Here is a 20,583-nt window from a genome sequence, read left to right as displayed (position 1 = left end):
GTAACTTATCTCCACATTCCTCTCTCCCCACCAGTATTTGCATCAGAACTTACCAGGGAGAAGGAACTGGAGAACAGTGAGGTCAGTGTGGAGTGTGCTAATGTGCCAGGGCATTTTGAAATTAAGGAAAAAGTAGTGTTGTGTTCAGTGTTATGAAGAATGTTAAGGTGGATAAGCACCCAGGCTCTAACATATATACCAAGGTTATTGAGAGAGACAAAAGATGAGATAGCTGAGGCCTTGACTAAGATTTTTGTGTCCTTTTCAGCCACGGGCTAGGTTCTGGAGTATTGTTAACATTCCAATGGGATAAACCTTGAAACTATAGATTTGTGAGTCTCATGTCAGCAATGGGGATGTTTTTGGAGAGGATTCTTAGGGGTAGGATCTACAAGCACATGGAAAATCATGGCCAAATTAAGGACAGCGTGTATTCATACAGGACAATCATGCCTTACTAGCCTGATTGAGTTTTCGGGGGTAGGCTCATGGTAGATTCATCCTGAAGATTAAGATGCATGGGCTGCTTGGGGACTTGGCTGTTTGGATTCAGAATTTGCTTGTTCATTGAAGACAGGCTAATGGGTAAATGGGTGTAAATCCAGCTGGAGGTCCTTGTCTTCTGGAATTGTGCAGGGTGCTAGTGCCTCTGATCTATGTGATTGACATCTCTTGGATGAAAATGTGGATGGCTAGGGTCGCTTGATTACAAGTGATACAAAAATTGGTGAAATTGTGGACACTATAGAAACTTGCTGAAGGACACAGTGGGATATACACTCAGTGGCCACTTCATTAGGTACACCTGCTTGTTAGTGCAAATATCTAATTAGCCAATCATGTAGCAGCAACTCATTACAAAAGCATGCTGACATGGTCAAGAGGTTCATTTGTAGCTCAGACCAAACATAATAATGGGGAATAAATGTGATCTTAAATGATTTTGACCGTGGAATGATTGTTGATGCCAGATGGGGTGGTTTGAGTATCTCAGAAACTGCTGATCTCCTGGGATTTTCACGCACAACAGTCTTTGGAATTTCAGAATCAGATCAGAATCAGGTTTATTATCACTGGCATGTGACATGAAACTTGTTAACTTAGCAGCAACAGTTCAATGCAATACGTAATCTAGCAGAGAGAGAGAGAGAGAAAGAAAAATAAATAAAATAAAACATAATAATAAATAAACAAGTGCTGTAAATCAATTATGTATATTGAATAGATTACTTAAAAATGTGCAAAAACAGAAATACTGTATATTAAAAAAGTGAGGTAGTGTTCAAAGATTCAATGTCCATTTAGGAATCTGACGGCAGAGGGGAAGAAGCTGTTCATAAATCACTGAGTGTGTGCCTTCAGGTTTCTGTACCTCCTACCTGATGGTAACAGTGAGAAAAGGACATGCTCTGGGTGCTGGAGGTCTTTAATAATGGATGCCTCCTTTCAGGGAATGGTGTGAAAACAAAAAAAAATCATCCAGTTCTGTGGGTGAACCTGATAATGAGAGATGTCAGAGGACAAAAGCCAGACACGTTCAAGCTGACCAGAAAGGTGACAGTGACTTAGACAATCACACATTACAACAGTGGTGTGCAGAAGAGCATCTCTGAATGCACAACACTTTGAACCTTGAAGTGGATGGGCTACAGCAGCATCAGACCATGATCTTCCAGTCGCTGGCTCTGAAAAGCACTACACTAACCACTGCACTACCATGCCACGTAGAATGAAATTTTCTATCAGACTATTTTCTAAACAGGGAGAAAATCCAAAAATCTGAAATGCAAAGGAACTGGGGAGTGTTTGTGCAGAACACCCTAAAGGTTAACTTGCAGGTGGAGTTTGTGGTGAGGAAGGCAAATGCAATGTTAGCATTCATTTCAAGAGGTCTAGAATACAAGAGCAGGGATGTGATGCTGAGGCTTTATAAGGCACTGGTGAGGCCTCATTTTCAGTATTGTCCACAGTTTTGGGCTCCTCATCTAAGGAAAGATGTACTGACATTAGAGAGGGTTCAGGGGAGGTTCACAAGGATGATTCCAGAAATGAAAGGGTTATTGTACAAGGAACATTTGATAGCTATGGTCTGTACTTGCTGGAATTTAGATAAATGGGGGGGGGGGAATCTCATTGAAACCTTTCAATTGTTGGAAGGCTTAGACAGAGTAGATGTGGAAAGGATGTTTCCCATGGTGGGGGAGTCTAAGACTAAAGGGCACAGCCTCAGGATAGAGGGGCGTCCATTTAAAACAGAGATGCGGAGGAATTTCTTTAGTCTGAGGGTGGTGAATTGTGGAATTTGTTACCACAGGCTGCTGTGGAGGCCAGGTCAGCAGAACTTGATAGGCTCTTGATTGGACTAGATGTGTCCGATCAGAATTTTATAAAGTTATGTATCTAACAGCTTTATTAAGAGGTGCCTAATAAAGTGGCCACATTATGTAGATCATTTGTAGATATGGGTGAAGAAATAGCAGTCCAATCCCACCAACTGCACGTTGAGAGACCGTGGAAAGTGCACAGACAATGACAGTACCTGAAACAACATTGATTACAGAAGGATCTTGGGGTCCAAGTCCACAGTTCCCTGAAAGTGACCATAGGGTATTAAAGCAGGTATACAACACGCTTGACTGTAGTCATCAAGTTTTGGAGTTCAATTGTTAGTAAGTTCTGCTGCAGCTTTATAAAACCTTGTTAGCCACATCTGGAGTATTGGTTGCCCCGGTATAGGAAGGATGTGGAAGCGTTGCCCAGGGCACAGGAAAGGTTTACCAGGATGCTTTCTGGATTATAAGTGGCATGGTAGTGTAGCGGTTAGGGTCATGCTGTACAGTACCTTCAGAGTTCAATTCCCCGCACAATCTGTAAGGAGTTCATGCTTGCTTCCCATAACTGTATGGTTTTCCTCTGGATACTCTGATTTAACTCCTATATTCAAAGATTATATGGGTTAGGGTTAGTAAATTGTGAGCAAGCTATGTTGGTGCATAGAGCCACTTGTGGGCTGCCACCAGCACATCCTCAGACTGTTAGAGGACCTAATCTTAGAGGGTACCTGCTATAAGGAAAGATTGGACAAACTTGGGCTGTTTTCTCTGGAGCAGCAGAGACTGAGGGGAGATCTGATGCAAGTTTATATGATTATGAGATCCAATTTCTTTTTCCTGGGGTTGAAAAGTTGAATACTACAGGGCATGCATTTAAATTGAGGAGGGAGAGATGCAAGCCAAGATTTTTACTCGGAGCAGTGGTGCTTGGACTGTGCTGCCAGTAGTGGTGTGAGAGGCAAAAATGCTACAAGCATTTAAAAAACTTTTAGATGGACACATCAATCTGCAGAAAATGGGGATATATAGACCTCTGAGGATTCACTTAGTTCGGTATTTAAATACTGATTAATTAGTTAGGTACATCATCATTGGGACAGCTTTTGTGCTGTTCTGTTTTGTTCTATCCTATCACCCACTTGCTTCTAAAGAATCTATATTGGCCTTAAAAATACAGAAATATTCTAGTGCCACAACCCTTTGAGGAAGGGAGTTTTATAGATTCACAGCTCCCTAAAAGAAACATTTTATTTTATTTTATTTTTGTAATCACTAATTTTTATTGCAACACCAACAAATTACATTCAATACAACCAGTTGGTGATTACATTCTGACCTTTTAACCCAGTCACCCCAACCCTCATCCCCAACCCCTCTCCACCCCTCCTGCCAACCGAATAGTAGTGCATACACAGACAGAGCATTCCTATTTTAACAAAATATCTTTTAAGTTAGATATCAAATTTGTCCACATTAAGACTGTGTTTGGTCATTCACTCATTTTCTAAATTTTTAAATTTATTTTAAAACTTTTAATTTTTTTATTTCATAAGCGGACTTTATTGATAAAACACAGAATACGTACAATCGTTAAATGTTTTTCTCTTCATTAATTGTATCATCAATTCAATTCATTCTCTTTCAGTGTCCCACACGTTTCCTCTCGGTGAAGTCTTTGAAAGTTCAATACATAGCTCTCAGCCTTCCAGTACGGCTTTAGTGTGGCCGCATCAGACTTCATTGCACCCCTCAGCTTGCACTTCTGATCCAGTCGACAGCGTTCACTCACAGACTGAATGATCAGCATGCAGAGGGCAGATCAAGTGCATCTTTCACTGAGTTGATGATCTTCTAGCAACAGTCAATGTTTGTGTCATTATGCCACCCCTGGCAGTAACAGCCCTGAGAAACCTCGACAAGAATTATAGCAATCTAAACAAGTGCATCTATAGCAAGACCTTCTTGGCAAATATGCAGTCCACAGGAAGGTGAGCAATTAACCTGCAGCACAATTCTTCCGCTATGCAGGATGGGGAAGGCCCCTCTCACCGCCACCATTGCTCTTTGCTTTGGAAACCTCCACGGCCATTGTTCTAGAGTTGATGATGCAGAGCAGTGAGGTATGTTCTTGTTACTCACTCCAGAAGATTCTCAGAGGGAACAGTGTGACCAGAGCCTAAAGGAAAAGGATGATTCAGTAACATCCTCACAGGCAGACATATTAAGGATCTATAAATCTTTCTAGGCCATTCTACACAACTGAAATTCCATGGAAAGCAGGGCCTCCTGGAACATCATGTCCTCTGATTCCTAGGCTTTAGACTACAGTCATAGCAAGCGTGGAGAATGGACCTACGTCCTGAAGGAGCTGACAAACTGTATCTAGAGATGAAAAACTCATCTGTAGGCATCATCCTACTGGCCAAGCAGTACTTGTCTCATGGGTTTGAATGGCCCTGGACCTGCTGGAAGTCTACAATGCTATGTCATACTCCAACAGAAGGGCAACATCATCCTCACTTACAAGCAGAAGGAAAAGAGGGAGGACATCAGGAACTGGAGGGCCATTTCACTGTTGAATGTGCATTATAAGATGGTGCTTAGGGTCGGCATTGTTTGGATCAGGTCTGTTAAGGGATATGTGATCGAAGTAGACCAAACCCTTGCCATACCCAGAGGAAAATCTCTGACAGCCTTGGGTTACCACACTGCCAGTCCTTCAAGGGAAATTTTTCTGCAGAAAAGCACCTTTGATCCAAGTCCATGGTGGTCAGAATGGAATGTCCTACAGGTCCTGCAGGAGAAGGTCCTGATGATTACGTGGGAAAGTTTTCTCCGCTACGAATGCTTCATTGCCAGAGGTCACCAGCACTTACTCTCATTTTAGTCATGGTAGAATGGACAATCCTTTATTTTAAAACAATAGTTCTGTGTTCCTCACACAAACAAACATCTTCTCCACATTCAGTTTATTAGGAACCTACAATCACATCCTCTCCCTCTCTTAAATTCCACCAGATACAATCTTTCTTCCTTAGACAACCCACCTATTCAAATTACATACTTGGCTTGTACTTCTCTGATGATGAAAACTGAGACAAAATATCTGTTTAATTCATCATTTGTCTCTTTAGTCTTCATAACTCCCCAGGCTGACTTCCTGTAGGACTAATGCTAACTCTGATAGCTTTTGATTTAGACATCTGTAAGCAACACTCACTCTGTGTTTCTGCTGAGCTTTACCTCATATTTAATATTTCTTTCCTCGTAGATCTTTTCAGCATCCCTTATTCCGCTTATGCTTTGTCCATTCTTCTGACCTGCCACCTGTTGTTGCACAATTATACTGTATGTTTCTTCTCTTATTTTGATGTCCACTTTCCCATTTTTAGTTAACTACAGATTGTAGGCCCTCCTGTTGGAATTATTCTTACTGGAATACACTTGTTCTTTAACCCCTCCCCCCTCAAATGGCAGCCGCTTCATCTTGATTGCCAGAATCGTTACTAATTTACCCATTCATTTTAGGCAGTTCTGCTTTCTTGCCTTCATGGTCTCCCTTATTTGAACTTAAAATACCCTTGCAGCCTCCCATTCTCTCTTAAATACGGTATAAAATTCAACAATGCTGTGATTTCTGCTACCTAGAGAACCCTCACAATAAAGTTTTGAATTAACCCTATCAAATTTTACAATGCCAGTTCTAGTGTAGACTGCTCTTTGATTACTTCCAAAACATGTTCTTTGAACTCATTCTGAGATTTCTTCATTGAGGCTACCCTTTCCTATCTAACTTTACCAGTGTATTTGTATATTAAAATCTAGCTCTGATTATTACCACAGCTCTCTAACAACTGCCATTATTGCTTTCTTTTTGCAGTGTCCTCCTGTGTGAAAACCAAACATGGTTCTTTGCCACTGTTGATTAGCTAAAACTCTCCACCCTCTCCTAGCTTCTCGTCCTTCCAAAATGTCATGAACTTGTGAGTCCAGGCCTGTGCCATCCTGTACCCAAGTCTGGGTTAAGCCTATCAGATCATTCTTATTCATTTCTATTTGCACTCAGTTCACTTGCTATCTGCAATCAGATACACTGTTGTCCTTTTATTATTTTGTGACCTCTAGCTTTATTGATTGATTTATTCTTGGTTCTGTACTCTCTCCCCGCTCCTTTCAGTTTGTTTAACAATGCCCTTATTAATACGTTACCTTGTCTCTATCCTTTACCATATTTTCCCAACTCTGATCTGACAACTTTGTTTAAAATCTTCTCATGTTATGCGGTCCCCACATGATTCAGATGTGGGCCATTCAACGCTATGCCTCCTGTTATCCCCAGTACTAGTTCCAGTATCTGCGACCTTCTTCGGCCACATACTTTTGAGCTATAGATTAGCTGATTCACAGCAAGAGTAAGGCGAGTGTTTCGGGGTACCACACTAAAGGAAGAATTGCAGAGCAGAGAAAGCAAATTACCTTTTCCATCCCACTCACCATCCAGAGCAGATACCCTGGACCTGGTACAGAGCAGCCAAAAGCCTTTTAGATTTTTGCTCTTTGTTGTCAAGAACAGTGTCTGTCCCTCATCATACTGACCCTTGGCACCATAATATTGATGCACCATCAATAACTCACTCTGAGACTTAAGGCAAGATATCGGCTTTTATTGACTGGAAGAAGGAACAAGCAGTGAGTGACCACCATACTACATCCTGGAGACTGAGAGGCCGGGCCTAGGCTCTGATCACCTTTATACAGGGGTCTGTGGGAGGAGCCACAGGAGCAGTCAGCAGTGGGCATGAACAGACAGGTATATGTAGTTCACCACAAATATCATTGTGTGAATTGCTTCCTGTTCAATGATTAGAGCTGGTTAACTCAACCAGCATTCTCATTCTCATTGAAACAAGCTGAAGGAAAATCAAACCTTCAAACCTTTGACAATTGCAAAGCCTGAATCTCCAGTCTGTCTATTCTCTTCACATCCTTCATGGCCTCACTTGCAGTTACACTTCCCTGTCCCTGAGCCCTGATCAAATGAGAATAGCACTTTGTTTTGGGTGTGACTACCTGCTGTTACAAAAATTCCAGATAACTTAATCACTTGATGTCTGCCAGTGTTCACACTACCTCCAAGTTGCATATGCTTATTACAGTTCTGGATCCCACTGTTGTTCAGGAGACCCACTGTTTTTAAGGAGTCCCACATCCCGGATCCCACTGTTGTTCAGAGTCCCACATCCTGGATCCCACTGTTGTTCAGGAGTCCCACATCCCGGATCCCACTGTTGTTCAGAGTCCCACATCCCGGATCCCACTGTTGTTCAGGAGTCCCACATCCCGGATCCCACTGTTGTTCAGAGTCCCACATCCTGGATCCCACTGTTGTTCAGGAGTCCCACATCCCGGATCCCACTGTTGTTCAGAGTCCCACATCCTGGATCCCACTGTTGTTCAGAGTCCCACATCCTGGATCCCACTGTTGTTCAGGAGTCCCACATCCCGGATCCCACTGTTGTTCAGAGTCCCACATCCTGGATCCCACTGTTGTTCAGGAGTCCCACATCCCGGATCCCACTGTTGTTCAGAGTCCCACATCCTGGATCCCACTGTTGTTCAGGAGTCCCACATCCTGGATCCCACTGTTGTTCAGAGTCCCACATCCTGGATCCCACTGTTGTTCAGGAGTCCCACATCCCGGATCCCACTGTTGTTCAGAGTCCCACATCCCGGATCCCACTGTTTTTAAGGAGTCCCACATCCCGGATCCCACTGTTGTTCAGGAGTCCCACATCCCGGATCCCACTGTTGTTCAGAGTCCCACATCCCGGATCCCACTGTTTTTAAGGAGTCCCACATCCCGGATCCCACTGTTGTTCAGAGTCCCACATCCCGGATCCCACTGTTGTTCAGGAGTCCCACATCCCGGATCCCACTGTTGTTCAGGAGTCCCACATCCCGGATCCCACTGTTGTTCAGGAGTCCCACAACCTGGATCCCACTGTTGTTCAGGAGTCCCACATCCCGGATCCCACTGTTGTTCAGGAGTCCCACAACCTGGATCCCACTGTTTTTAAGGAGTCCCACATCCCGGATCCCACTGTTGTTCAGAGTCCCACATCCCGGATCCCACTGTTGTTCAGGAGTCCCACATCCCGGATCCCACTGTTGTTCAGGAGTCCCACATCCCGGATCCCACTGTTGTTCAGGAGTCCCACATCCCGGATCCCACTGTTGTTCAGGAGTCCCACATCCCGGATCCCACTGTTGTTCAGGAGTCCCACATCGCGGATCACACTGTTGTTCCGGAGTCCCACATCCCGGATCCCACTGTTGTTCAGGAGTCCCACATCCCGGATCCCACTGTTGTTCAGGAGTCCCACATCCCGGATCCCACTGTTGTTCAGAGTCCCACATCCCGGATCCCACTGTTGTTCAGGAGTCCCACATCCCGGATCCCACTGTTGTTCAGGAGTCCCACATCCCGGATCCCACTGTTGTTCAGGAGTCCCACATCCCGGATCCCACTGTTGTTCAGGAGTCCCACATCCCGGATCCCACTGTTGTTCAGGAGTCCCACATCGCGGATCACACTGTTGTTCCGGAGTCCCACATCCCGGATCCCACTGTTGTTCAGGAGTCCCACATCCCGGATCCCACTGTTGTTCAGAGTCCCACATCCCGGGGGGGGACGTCACGTGATGACGTAGGATCGAGACGCTGGAACCCAGCCCTCCCGTAAAAAAGTTAATAAATTAATGTTTAAGTGAAGAAAAGTTAGTCAATACTTTTTTAAGGTTACTTATAAACTACTCCGGATTGTTTTAAGCTATGCCTCATAAACAGAGGACGAAGAAAACTGCTACCGCGAAGACCGCTCAAGTTGGAACAGAATCAAGGCCTACTTCTACCGAAGAACCGCGGACTCAGGTACAACACACCACCGGTGAAACAGAAAAGGAGACTGCGGCAGCATCGGCCATTTCTAAAGGGAAAGATCAACGAGAACTGCGCAAGCGTAAAGGAAGGAGCATGCGCAAACTAGAGCAACCAGAACTACAAATCCCAGCAGCGACTGAAACCGACAGTGAAAGTGAGTCTGAGAGAGAGACAGACTCTCTGGAAAAATCAGATGAAGATGATGAAAGTTCCTCTGAAAATACAAAAAAGACTTTGAGGCAAATAATGCATAAATTAGAAAAATTAGAAAAAGTAATTAAAAGTAACCAAAAAGTAATTACAGAAAAAATAACAAATATGGAGGCTATGTTTGATAAAATGACAAAGAAACAGGAAAAAATGGAAAAGAAAATTACAGATTTGGACGTCGAAATGGAGGGAAGAATGAAGAGGATGGAAGATGATAATGATGCCTGGACATCAGAAAGAAAACAACTCGTGGGAAAAATTGATAAACTTGAAAATTTTAGTAGACGCAACAATATTAAAATTGTTGGACTTAAAGAAGATACCGAAGGAGAAGACCCAATAAATTTTTTTCAAAAATGGATTCCTGAAAACTTGGAAATGGGAGAAGAAACTTTAATTGAGATTGAAAGGGTGCACAGAGCCTTAAGACCAAGATCTCAAGATGATCAAAATCCGCGATCAATTTTGATAAGATGTTTAAGATACCAGGATAAAGAAAAGATTTTGAGGGCGGCTGCCCAGGGTGCCAAAAGAAGAAACGGTCCGTTGATGATAGCAGAGAAACCAGTTCTTTTTTATCCTGATATAAGTTATAACCTTTTGAAGAGAAAGAAAGAATTTAATCCAGCTAAAAAGGTTTTGTGGGAAAAAGGTTATAAGTTTTTAATGCGTCACCCAGCAATACTGATAATTTTTTTGGAGGAAGAAAAAAGATTTTTTTCTGATTATCAAGATGCGGAGGTGTTTGCACAAAAACTTCCATCTCTTCGTTAATTAAAAGTAGAGATTTCTAAATGTAATGGTTAAAGACGAAGACAGAGAAAGCAAATGGAACTGATGGACATTTAAGGACGATATAAGGGAGAAAAGTAATATTTTAGAAATATTAATTGAGAATAGTATGTTTTTTTATATATATTTTTTTTATGTTGCAGGGGGGCTGGGGAGCTTTGAATCGGTTACTACGGGATTCACGTGTGTAATCATGGCGATTGCCATGACCCGTACAATAGAGGGGGGTAATGTTGTGTTTCCTTTCTTTCACAACATTAGTAGGGGGGTATTTTGTTTTTTTCTTTATTTTCTATTTTTCTTCTATTCTTTTGCCTGGATGATTGGTGGGGACACACATAGCAACATGGAGACTTCTAAAAAGATTTCCCAGGATACAATGAAAGTTGAAAGATTAAGTATTATTATAGATTGGAGTAACATAAATAAAAATAATTACTAATTTATTGAATTTTTTAAGTTTTAATGTTAATGGGCTTAATGGACCAATAAAAAGAAAAAGAATTTTAACATATATTTAAAAAATGAAAATAGATATAGCTTTCTTACAAGAAACTCATTTAACGGATATAGAACATCAGAAATTAAAAAGAGACTGGGTTGGAAATGTTATTGCAGCTTCATTTAACTCAAAGGCAAGAGGAGTTGCAATTTTGGTTAATAAAAATTTACCAATTAAAATACAAAATGTATTAATTGATTCGGCAGGAAGATATTTAATTATACATTGTCAAATTTTTTCAGAACTGTGGACTCTTATGAATATTTATGCACCAAATGAAAATGATGTAAAATTTATACAGGAGGTCTTTTTGAATTTGGCTAATGCACATGATAAAATATTAATAGGTGGAGATTTTAATTTTTGTTTAGATCCAGTTTTAGATAGATCAACAAAGGCTATTACAAAATCAAAAGTAGCAAAATTAACTCTATTATTGATGAAAGATTTAAGTTTGATTGATATATGGAGAAGAATCAATCCAAAAGAAAGGGATTATTCATTCTATTCAAATAGACATAAAACATATTCAAGGATAGATTTTTTCCTATTATCAACAAATACTCAAGATAGAGTGAAAAACGTGGAATATAAAGCAAGAATATTGTCTGATCACTCTCCTTTAATAATGACAATGATAATGATAGATAAAGAGGAATCAATTTATAGATGGAGATTTAATTCAATTCTACTAAAACGTCAAGATTTTTGTGATTTTATGAAAAAGCAGATTCAGTTCTTTTTAGATACAAATTTACATTCAGTTGATGATAAATTTATATTGTGGGAAGCAATGAAAGCATATTTGAGAGGCCAGATAATAAGTTATACTTCTAAAATTAAGAAGGAATATATGATAGAAATAGATCAATTGGAAAAAGAGATTATAAAATTAGAAAAAGAATCTTAAAGAAATATGACAGAAGAAAAACGAAGACAACTTATTAATAAGAAGTTAAAATATAATACACTCCAGACATATCGAACAGAAAAAGCAATTATGAGAACTAAACAGAGATATTATGAATTAGGTGAAAGATCACATAAAGTTCTTGCATGGCAAGATCAGATTTCTAAAACAATAAATGCAATTCGAACAAAAGTGAATGAAATTACTTATAAACCTCTAGAAATTAATGAGGCTTTTAAGAATTTTTATTCTGAGTTGTATAAATCAGAATCAAAGAATGATGACGTTAAGATAGAAGAATTTTTATCACAAATAACTCTTCCAAAATTAAATACAGAAGAACAGAAGGGATTAGGTATGTTTTTTACATTGAAGGAAGTTGAAGAAGCTTTGGGATCACTTCAAAGTAATAAATCTCCAGGAGAAGATGGTTTTCCACCTGAATTTTATAAAAAGTTTAAAGATTTATTAATTCCTCCTTTTATGGAGTTAATATATCAAGCGGAAAGAACGCATAAACTTCCAGAATCTTTTTCAACAGCTATTTTAATAGTATTGCCAAAAAAAGACAGAGACCTTTTAAAACCAACATCATATAGACCTATTTCTTTATTAAACACCGATTATAAAATAATAGCAAAAATCTTATCTAATAGATTATCTAAATGCTTACCAAAATTAGTGCATATGGATCAAACAGGATTTATCAAAAATAGACAATCGGCAGATAATGTAACTCGGTTATTTAGTATAATCCATTTAGCACAAAAGAGGGAGGAAATGAGTGTGGCAGTTGCTTTAGATGCAGAAAAAGCATTTGATAGATTGGAATGGGATTTTTTATTTAAGGTATTGGAAAAATATGGACTAGGAACATCATTTATAAAATGGATTAAAACCTTAAATACTAATCCCAAAGCTAAAGTAGTGACAAATGGTCAAATTTCAACATCATTTCAGTTAACAAGATCAACTAGGCAAGGTTGCCCACTATCACCTGCTTTATTTGTGTTGGCAATAGAACCACTAGCTGAATTAATTAGAATGGACCCAGATATTAAGGGTTTCAGAGTTAATCAGGAAGAATACAAGATTAACTTATTTGCTGATGATGTTCTACTTTATTTAACAGATCCATTACATTCACTACGCAAATTATTTTATAGACTAGAAGAATATGGGAAAATATCAGGTTATAAAATAAATTGGGATAAAAGTGAAATTTTACCTCTTACTAAAGGAGATTATAATCAATGTCGATTAATAACTCAATTTAGATGGCCAGCAAATGGTATAAAATATTTAGGTATAAGAGTTGATAATGATATAAAAAACTTATACAAATTAAATTACTTACCACTTTTGAAAAAAATTTAGGAAGATCTTGAAAAATGGATGGCATTACCAATAACATTAGTAGGTAGAGTAAATACTATAAAAATGAATATATTCCCTAGATTACAATATTTATTTCAATCATTACCAATACAATTACCCCAGAAGTTTTTTCAAGAGTTAAACAAATATGTGAGGAAATTCCTCTGGAAAGGTAAGATGTCAAGAATATCGTTGGAAAAATTGACATGGAAATTTGATCTAGGAGGATTACAACTTCCAAATTTTAAGAATTATTATAAAGCAAATCAACTTAGATTTATTGCATCTTTTTTCGAGAAAGATAAACCGGCATGGATTAGAATAGAATTAGATAAAATAGGAGAAAACGTACCAGAAGATTTTATATACAATGGGAATCTAAATGGATATGGGAAAAGAAAGAATCTCCTATATTAAAACATTTGATTGATTTATGGAATAAGATAAATGTTGATGATGAGACAAAAAAATCTTTATTAGCAAAGAGATCTTTAATTCAAAATAGACTTATTCCTTTCACAATGGACAATCAACTTTTATATAATTGGATTCAAAATGGGATTAGATATATAGGGAATTGTTTTGAAGGAGGTATATTAATGTCATTTGATCAATTAAAGAATAAATATAAAATATCAAATAACACTTTATTTTGTTACTTTCAATTAAGGGCTTATTTAAGAGAAAAATTAGGTCAAACAATGTTATTGCCGAAATCTAATGAAATAGAAATTTAAATTCAAAAAGGAAATATTAAAAAATTTATATCTTGCATGTATAATTTGATTCAAAGACAGGTAATTAAACAAGGAGTCCATAAGTCAAGACAAAAATGGGAAAGTGATTTGAATATTAAAATTGAAGAAACAAATTGGTCAAGACTATGTCTTGATAGTATGACAAATACAATAAATGTTCGGTTAAGATTAGTGCAGTATAATTTTCTACATCAATTATATATTACACCACAAAAAATAAAAAAATTAAATTCAAATTTATCGGATCAGTGTTTCCGATGTAACCAGGAAACTGGTACTTTTTTACATTCGACATGGTCTTGCTCTAAAATTCAACCTTTTTGGACAAATTTAAGACTTTTACTGGAACAAATTACAGGAACACAATTTCCTCATAATCCAATATTATTTTTACTAGGTGATATTGAAGGGATAAAACCGAAACTCAAACTAAATAAGTATCAGAAAAAATTTATAAAAATTGCACTGGCAGTAGCCAAAAAAGCTATTACAGTTACTTGGAAATCAGATACACATTTAAGTATAGATTCTTGGAAGAAAGAAATCTATGGTTGTATTCCATTAGAAAAAATTACTTATAATTTAAGAGATAAATATGAAACATTTCTGAAAATTTGGAGCCCTTATTTACAAAAGACAGGATTAAATATATAGATGCTCTGAAGATGAAACAATTGGTTATTAGGGGAAAGAAATAAATATACATATTAAAGTTATTACGAATTCCATGGAGCATGTGGAGATCTTCCAACAACCAGGCATTCTTTCTTTCTTTCTTTTTTTTCTTTCTTTCACTTTTTTTTCTATAGGGCAGTTAGGGGGGAGGCGTTAAGGGGAGGGGGTAAGGGTTATATACATTGTTTTTTCATACTTTGTAACCATTTAAAAATGCAATAAAAAAAGTTTAAAAAAAAGAGTCCCACATCCCGGATCCCACTGTTGTTCAGGAGTCCCACATCGCGGATCCCACTGTTGTTCAGAGTCCCACATCCCGGATCCCACTGTTGTTCAGGAACTCCTACATCGGCTTCAATCCTAAGGTGACCACTCTGTTGTCCTGAGCTTTAACTTAGCACCGAATTTCCTGAATTCACTCTGCAGGACCTCATCACTTTTCCTCCCTCTGACTTTGGGCCATAACTTAACTTCCTCCGTTATTAAACAAGGGAGTCACATTAGCTGTTTTCCCCTCCTCTTGTAACCGCCCAGAGTTCAGTGAGGTTTGTAAAAATTTCAACTAATGCATCCCGTCTCTCAAGTCGCTTCCTTTAAAGCTGTTGTGTTCTGGTGATGTGTCAATCTTCAGTCTTGTGAGTTTCTCTCATAGTTTATCCCTTGTGATTGGGATTATTTCCAAATTATTCCCTGTTATCAGAAATTAGCTCTTTTTAGAAGAATGCTGGCACTGTCTTGCAAGGTCTGCCATGGTGAAGTCTGAAGCAAAAAATCTTGTTTCTTGGTATTAATTCACTGGCCTTGTTACCTAGAGGTCCCACATCTTAGCTGCCTTCCTTCTATTGATATATCCACAGAAACCATTACTCTTTGTTTGGATATTGCATGGTGAAAGTGAACTATTTAAGGGGAACACAAAGCGAACTTCTTCAGTCAGCGGTTGGTAAGAGAGTGGAACAAGCTGCCGGCAGAAAGTGGTGCATGTGGGTTCAATTTCAACTCTTAAGAGAAATTTGGAGAAGTACATGGTTGGGAGGGAAGGATGTAGTCCAGGTGCAGGTTGATGGAACTAGGCCAGGGTTCGGCAATCCGCGGCTCCGGAGCCGCATGCGCTCTTTCATCTCTGTGCTGCGGCTCCCCGTGGTTTGTTAGTTTTTGAAATGTAATTCGAAATTTGAAGATTATGGTGATCTTGTACAATCTAAATAAAACATTGTGGAGACCCCATTTCCTGGCACATCCGAACCGGCTCACAATTAGCCACCATTCCGGCTAAGGGAGATAGCCTACGGGGGTTTGTGAGTACGTGTCTTTTGGAGCATCCGCGCCCACGGGGACGGGTTGAGGGAGGCTTAAAAGCAAGGCTGTTTGGTTCGAATAAAGTTACCTTTGACTGCAGTCTCGTTATTTTAGCGCTGCATGTAGCACACCGCTATGCGTTTTTTATCGCTATTAATATGCATCACCACTGCCAATGCCTGACACCCGCCAGTGCGCGCTTTCTTTTAATTCTTCGATCCAACCCAACGTCTTTTTTTCGGAGTTCAAAATGTTTTTGTTGCATGCAGAAATGTAATTTCATTTTCTCTGCAGGAGTTCATCAATTTCATAAATGCAACACATTATAGTTTGTTTATACATAGCATAAAGGCAAAAAAAAAACCCGTTGTATGCAGTGTTATTTCATTTTAAATGTCAAACAGGTTTTGTGGCTCCCAGTGTTTTCTTTTCTGTGGGAAATGGGTCCATATTGGCTCTTTCAGTGGTAAATGTTGCTGACCCCTGGACTAGGTAGAATAACCAATTGGTATGGTCTAGATGGGCTGAAGGGCCTGTTTCTGTATTGTAATGCTGTATGACTCAATGACATACAAGTTTTTTCTCAAAATCATTTTCCTTTTTTTAATAAGTATTTTAGTCTTTTGCTGCTGAATTCTGAAAGCTTCCCAGTTTTTGGCTCTGCCATCAGCTCCTGCATTAGTTTCACATTATCCTTGACCTCCCTTGTTATCAATGATTGTGCCCCTTTCCAAATGGGATAGTTTCCTTCTGAACATTATGGAAACATAGAACATAGAAAACCTACAGCACAATACAGGCCCTTTGGGCCAGAATGTTGTGCCGAACATGTCCTTACCTTAGAAATTACCTAGACTTACTCATAGCCCTCTATTTTCCTAAGCTCCAAGTACCTATCTAGGAGTCTCTTAAAACACCCTGTTGTATCCGCCTCCACCACCGTTGCCGGCAGCCCATTCCACACACTCACCACTCTCTGAGTAAAAAACTTACCCCTGACATCTCCTCTGTACCTACCCCCAAGACCAGCTGTTTGAAACTTTGCCACTGAGCTGTCTCTTACTTATTGCCCTAGTGCACCATTGCTTCTCCTTGTAGATGCTGCCTAGCCTGCTGTGTTCTACCAGCATTTTGTGTGTGTTGTTGTTTCATTCCATAACTGCCTGTTTCATTCTCAAACTACATCTGGAATTCTATCATCTTGTGGTTACTACCTCTTTGTTCATCTTTAACTAAAATATTTCTTCTGCATCGTTCCTCGTTCCTCTTGGCCAAATTCAAAACAGCGTGACACTATGTATGATTTATAGGTTCTAACAAATTGTCAATTTGTTCACAGCTAGCTCCTAAAATCAGCAGTCAAATAATGCCCAGATAATCTACAATAACCTTCTGTTAGTGCTTTTAGGAGATGTATAGATTGTCTTAGTTCTGCTACTCTTAATGAAGACTTTTGTGGATGTTCACCTGCATTTGAGAGAGCTGTCAGGACTTCAGCCTAATGTTTCAAAACCCCTTCAGTCTTGTACCGTCATGTCAGCCTAACTTAGGTCTCTATAGTGGAGTTTGAACTTATAAACTTCTAATCAAATGTGAAAGTAGCCAGGATTGGCACCACAGAATCATAGAGTTAGAGAGCATGGAAAAGGGCCCTTTGAGCAAATTTGTCTATGCTGGTTAAGTTGTCTAACTCAGTTAGTTCAATTTGCCTGTGTTTGTCTTGCCTGTGTCAAGCAGTGGCTAACAAAACAAGCTACAGACAAGGATTTTCTTAGGGAGTAACAACGTGTTATATCTGTTGTTTCTTCCCGTTCGCAAATGGATCTAATCAAACAGTTTTAATATCTATTTGAATTCAGAATCCCACCCTACGATTTGAGAACAGATATTCAGAAACTGTTACTTATATAATCCAGAAGGGTACTACATTGTCAATAGAAGCAAGATGGAATGAGTCAAGTCTGCTTTCTCAAGGATTTCTTGGTGCAAATTTGAAAAGCAATGAATTTTCCCCCATGTCCCAAGACCAACCAACATTCATCCTTCATTTACAAAAATTGTGTTTCTCTTCGCTATCACAATGCATCTTGTGGGAGTTTGCTTTATGCACATTGGCTGTAGTCTTTCATAGGTCATAACATTGATCAAAAAGTACGATGCAATAAACAATCTGCTGGAGGATCTCAGTGGGCTGAGTAGATTCTGTGGGAATGGTGGGTGGGGTGGGGGGAGTGGAGGAAGGAATTGTTGATGTTTAGAGTTGAAACCCTTTACCCCCACAGATACTGTTTGACCTGCTGAGTTTCACCAATAGATTGTTCATTACTCCAGGTTCCAGCATCAACAGTCTTCATCTTTAGCTGATTTGGAATATCATGAAAGGAACTATTGACATCTAATAAATCGATTTTAAGTCAAGAAAATGTTCCTGCTTGGATGTTGACTTTACATTATCTGAACTTAAGAGGCTATTAATAGTGCTGATCTGACACGGTTATTGGATTTGAAACTAATGTTGGTTTTGGAATTTTAATACAATATGGGTTGAAGGGCAACTTCTCCTTCCTGAAAATTAGTGGTTGTACTCCCTATATTGAAAGCTAGTAAGGATCATTTAGATCCTTTCAATTATAGACCTATATCGCTAACTTCATCATGTATGTAAGATCATGGAACAAATGGTTACAGCAAGGCTTTCTTATTTTGTGTAAAGTAGTGGAAAATTAGCTGTATACCAATCTCAGTTTCATAAAGGGAGAATGCCCATGGACTCAACTTTAGGTTTGGAATCTGATATTCATAAGGCCTGAGTTTATAAAAAGTCGTTGGTAGCAATTTTCTTTGATGCAGAAAAAGCTTTTGATATGTTATGGACTCAAGGGTTGTTGCTTAAACTTGACAAAATAGGAATAGGTAGATTGTTCAATTGGATTCAAGATTTTTTACATTTTAAGAAGATACACGTTAGGGAGGAAACAACTTTCTCTAATGAGTATGAGGTAGAGTATGGGACTCCACAGGGGCGTGTGTGTAGCCCACTCCTTTTTAATATTATGATTAATGATATTTTCTTAAATATTGGTTCAGGCATTTCCAAATCATTATATGCTGATGATGGTGTAGTGCAGAAGAGAGGCAGAAATATACATAAATTATATAGTTAGGAAAATGCTGTTAATGAAGTAGAGGAATGGGGGCATCGGCGGTGGTTTGTATTTTCTGTTGCAAAGACTCAGGTTATTTGTTTTTCTAAAAGGAACACTGCACCAAAAATTGATCTCAAGTTGTCACTGAATCTTTTGGACTGTCCCTATGGAGTTGTAAGAAACCATAATATGCCTTGCAAATCTGTTAAGCTGGAGTCAATGACAAAGCTTCTAGGTATGTGGATGGACAGAAGTTAACATGGAAGGCGCACGTGAAGAAAATTCTAGAGAAGTGAAAAACGTCCCTTAATCCGCACAGGTGCTTAGTTGGGTGTGATTGGGGTGCTAGTAGGAGGTCACTTAAACAAATGTATATTGCTTTAATCAGCTCTGTCTTTGATTATAGATGTGTTGCTTATGGGTCAGTCTCACCAGCGGTCTTAAAGTGTCTAGATAAGTTTCAAACTCAAGCATTATGTTGTGGTTCTGTTAAGTCATCCCCAATTTTGGCACTACTAGTAGGAAGAGGTAAATTACTTTTATATCTATGCAGACTGCCATTAGCAATAGTTTATTGGTTAATGTAAGAGGATATAAAGTTGGTCATCTAATATTAGCAACATTACTAGAGTGTTGGGACACTTCACTTGTAAGAACCTCAGTTTTGGGTAGATGGGAAATGAATGGGTACAGAATCTTGTGATGTTTGATATGGAACCTGGTCCTAGTGTACCCCTTTCTGTCACTCCTCCATAGATTTTCCCTTTGCCTGTGGTTGATTTGATCTTCAAGAAAAGATCAAGATGACAACTGATTGTCTATCAGTGGTACAGGAAGTTCAGCAATATACGCAAGGCATATTATGGTTTCTTACATCTCCATAGAGACGGTCCAAAAGATCCAGCGACAGGTCGTTCAGTTGTTTCTGTTTCTGTTCCAAAGTTTCAGGTGACTATTAACACTTTAAGGACTCTTTATTTTGTGATTTCATATTCTTGTTATTTATATCTGCATTGGTACCATTTGTTGTTCATTGATTCTGTTTACAGTTACTGTCCTATAGATTTGCTGAGTATGCCCGCAGGAAAATGAATCTCAGGGCTGTTTGTGGTGGTATGTATGTACTCTTGATAATAAATTTTACTTTGAACTTTGAGATAATGAAAAGAAAGGATGATGGTGGGAGATGGGTATAACAGGAGGGAAGAAGTTGTACTTTCACATTTACGTATTGGACATACTAATTTGAATAATTCCTTGCGCAGAATTAATATGCCTGAAATGAGCATTTGTAGGGAGTGCATTTGTCAAAAAAGTGCAACGAGCTTTACATGTTTGTGCTCCTTATTGAGTGGTATTGTCTCTAGTTTGTATTGCACCAGCCACATGCACATCACCCTCACACCCAGCTCTTTGTGGCTTCCTGTTTCTGAATTTTAATGGCCATGTACCAAGTTATGAGGGGTTTAGATAGGGCAAATCACACAGGCTTTTTCCACTGAGGTTGGGTGAAAATGTTTTAGGGGAACATGAGTGGAAACTTTTTCACCCAGAGAGTTGTGAGAGTGGAACGAACTGCCAGTATGACACTGAAAACTGTTCAAATTAGTTATAAATAATTGTTCAAATAATTTTTATGAGG

The sequence above is a fragment of the Hypanus sabinus genome, chromosome 20, assembly GCF_030144855.1.
Source record: "Hypanus sabinus isolate sHypSab1 chromosome 20, sHypSab1.hap1, whole genome shotgun sequence".
In the NCBI taxonomy this organism is placed as follows: domain Eukaryota; kingdom Metazoa; phylum Chordata; class Chondrichthyes; order Myliobatiformes; family Dasyatidae; genus Hypanus; species Hypanus sabinus.
Note: the sequence above shows the minus strand (reverse complement) of the source record.